The 3,700-nt window shown below is 39.8% G+C and overlaps 1 long non-coding RNA gene across 1 annotated transcript; it reads left to right on the forward strand.

Annotated features, from left to right (window-relative positions):
• The first annotated feature begins 2,179 nt into the window (after window positions 1-2,179).
• Window positions 2,180-3,416, forward strand: LOC146566263 (uncharacterized). Its single transcript, XR_014894031.1, has 3 exons — window positions 2,180-2,294; window positions 2,386-2,432; window positions 2,516-3,416. It is a non-coding gene; the product is annotated as an uncharacterized LOC146566263 (long non-coding RNA).
• The last annotated feature ends 284 nt before the right edge of the window (window positions 3,417-3,700 follow it).

Genomic DNA, 3,700 nt, shown 5'->3' on the forward strand with positions numbered 1-3,700 from the left:
AAATTCTTAAGACACATAAAATTTGTGCAAATACTTATTGCGTTAAAATATTTTTTGTACTCACCTTTTCTTAATGCAGCCACTGACAGTTACATTACATTTGACATGTCTTGAATATTTAAACAGATTGTTGACCGAGGTTAACAGTAGCCACAGACTTCTGTCTTGCCCTGCCAGTGAAAACACACGTCTAGACACTGGTTGGCGAACCCTTGGGAACCTACTGCTTGGCAAGTGGTTGCTGGCTGTAACTGGGTAAAATAAGTTGCAAAGACAATGTTGCACTAAATACCTCTGATTGACTTAGTCACTACAAAATTGCTGCTGTCACCCATAGTTTGCATGGAAGGTGTCAGCTTGCCTGCAAAGACTTGCTAACCACAGAGACCAAACCCTGGGTGTTAGATAAGGTGCTTATGCATAGATAAAAGCAGTGTAAGTTATGTTTGTGTGATTGGGTGAAAGAGATTTGTTGTACAAATCACTTGGAGTCTTAAATTAAAGAGAAAGACACTATATTGCATGCATGGATCATTTGTGTGCTATCATACCCAGAATGCCTGTCAGTTCTTTGGAAAATCTCATAGTATCTGGTTAGTAGTAACAGTGACTTACTAAACTTTTTCATCCATCCTTCCAGCCACTCACCCATTTAAACTATTTCAGGGTCTGTCAGGGGGCGGAGTCTGTGCCCCAGCATTTTCAGTTATTTTGTATTTTTTGATTACTTATGAGATAATGTTACGTTCTGGGGTTATTCATGGTTTTTCATGTTTCCGTTCAGATTTTCTCTGACTCAAGTCTTGTTTTTTGTTTTTTTTTCATGCTCCTGCTCAGATTCATGTTCATGTTCCCATGTCATAGTTTTCATAGTTAGCCTTAGCTGTTCCCAGTTTAGTTTCTGGTTCAGTTTTGCCCCAGCAACTGAATGTGTTGCTGGGGACTCCTGCTAGAGACGGGACTATGATGAGGACAGTTCACTGCAGAGAAAGTGCAGTGTCCTTTGGCAGGTGCATGTATGTCTGTACACGGACTTTATCAGTGAGATAATATCATGAGACGCAGTCACAGAACTTTACAGCTGCATAAAAAGTCAGAATAAAGAACAAAATCAAAGGTGAGTTTGGTCCAGTGGGTTTAAAAATAGGGGTCAGTGGTAAAAAAGCTAAAGAGCTTGTTTCCCCTTTCCCTCTCATACAGTCTTCTTAAATGTTGTGTTTGTATGCTTATCTGATTTAAAGTCACATATATCACATTTTCCATGATTAGCATGCACTGAGAACTCGTTGAAGCCGCTCCTGGTGTGATTTCATTGCAAGATCGTCTTTTTTTGTCCTGTTGATTCATGAGGACAGATTAAAGGCAAAATCCTTTTTTCAAAATTATCCTGCAACTTTAATTCCTGTTATGTATTGCAAAGCAGTCTGCAACAGTGACTTTTGCTGTAATTTAGAGCTGTGGTTGAGCTATTATGGTAAAGCAGTCCTCCTCTAAATGACTACTTTCTGTAGCTTTCTCTGTCATATTTACAATTACTGAAAAGATGATAGTGTGGGTATGTTTTTGATGATTAGCTTTTGTCTGCCTGTCAGAGTCTGTCAGAAGAGCGGCTCCATTACTGTTGCTTCCTATCCTTTAATAATTTTGTGGTTGTTCATGTAGCAACTGCTTCTCATTGCTGTACAGCCGCTTACGGTTACCTGCTGTAATGTTTTCCTTCACTTGCAGTCAATCATCCGTCCGGCCTTCAATGAGCTTTCGCTCATTTGTAAACCTCATATTATGTTGAATGAGTGAAGGTTGGTGAGACTGCAGTGGCAAAGTGAATTTTGTCTTAATATAGTTTTTTAAAAGTTTTTTTTATAAATATGTAAGGTCATCACATTGCACTTAGGTTGTAAATGCCAAAGCTTGTTGGTCTCACAGTCAGAAGGCAATAAAACAAACTCACTATATATTATTATGCATTATTTTTTCTTTCCTTAAGCAGCCTGAAAAGTTTCAGGGTTTGGGAAGTCGTGGGTGCTTCTGGGTGTGTTTTTGTTTTCCAGGTGGAGAAGTGGGCAGGTCAGTGTTCTCTGGGCTGAGTTGATCTTCCTCACCTGGCATGAATCCTCTCATTATGGCTGTGATTTAAGTACCTGCTGTTTCAATTGGTCTAAGTCAGTTCATACGGTGGTAGCTAGGCTCACTCAGATATGTATTTATCTTTGTGTGTTACTGCCACCAACCCATCACACGGTTTGTCTGCTAGTGTCCTGCCTGAAGCCCACAGCCTGTTCTCTGAAGTATAAGTCAGTGTTCCCACAATCTCAACCTTTAATTGATACTCCTCGAGGATTCTTGGAACCACCTGTCACTCACCTCCATGCCCACTCTCCACAGGAGCCCAGCTGAACCCTGGACCCCCACCTGCTCACCTGAAATCTCAAGTAAGGCCTCAGCTTGCAAATCTTCACTGTTGCTGCAACTCACAAGCTCATCCACTTTCACCTAGATCTCTCTCTCTCTGCAGATGATACCTGTGCTGATCAGTAGAGGCTAGGATCCACTCAGTATCTCACAACCCTACACCTGCATTTTCTTTAAACATTAAATCCATAAATATGCTCTATTGCAGTCCTATTCTATTACAACAAAGTCTGGGTGGTATAGAAGCAAAATGCAAAGAAAAGACAGATGGCTCAGTCATTTTAACAGCCCTGTGAGAGAATCAGGAGTCCGGGTGATATAGGCTGGATGAAAGCACGACCAAAACTCATCGGTAAAAAAAGACGAGAACTGATAAAATTAATGAAAGACTACAGACAGCAGGTGTTCTCAGAACATAACCATGCTGTCTTATGACAGCATAAAAGTAAACATGAGTTTTCGTCATGATTTTCCAGCTGCATTGAGGTTTGTTGAAGTAAATGCCAAGTGACAAAAACTGTGGTGAACAGCAATTGAGTTTGATGTTGTAGACACTCCACCCCACTGTGAGACATCCTTTATCGAAATGTCTTATAAATATCTCAGCAAGCTGCACGCTTGGCTGCTTGGTACAATTGTCATAATCATTTGTGTTTTACAACAGCAAGCTGTTGAATATTAAGAGCATGTACAATGGTACAAATGTATTATTGATTCCTCTAAACTTTTCCTCTCTGCAGTTTTTAACCTTTCTCCTTATTTTTTTTTTTTCTCTCTTCCGCTCTTCGTTCATCCGGTCGCATTTGTTTCGACTCCTGTAATTCCTCTCAGCTTTCAAAATGGTTTTTTTTAGTAGATCCTTGTAAAGAGGATGATTAAAAGTTCTAGCTGAAATGATCCTCTGTTGCTACCACTAGACTGATCTTTGCATCATAGGGTGGAGGACTTAGGGGAAAGTCATGAATCTCTCCTGGGAGATAATGACATGTGCAGTCATGTACAAAATGCTATGCTGATTTAATATTTATAATAATAATAATGGATGTCATAATGCTTTCTCCAGTCTCATCGACCTGTCAAAAAAATATACAGCACGTCTACTATCCTGTTAGGAGGACCCGCTCTACCTCCCAAGTATATAAATATGAACAAGGGTCACTCGGGGGAGAGCAAACATGTCATTTCCATTTGAGAATCTCCTAAGAAAAAGCCAATTCAGAAGGATGAGGAGAAATAAGTCTCGTTGAAGAATACAAATAAAACATTCATATTTTTCTGATAAGTGATA

Source organism: Mchenga conophoros, linkage group LG10 (assembly GCF_057382185.1).
Source record: "Mchenga conophoros isolate Kocher_MC1m ecotype Shallow Benthic linkage group LG10, M_conophoros_male_GT1.1, whole genome shotgun sequence".
Lineage (NCBI taxonomy): Eukaryota > Metazoa > Chordata > Actinopteri > Cichliformes > Cichlidae > Mchenga > Mchenga conophoros.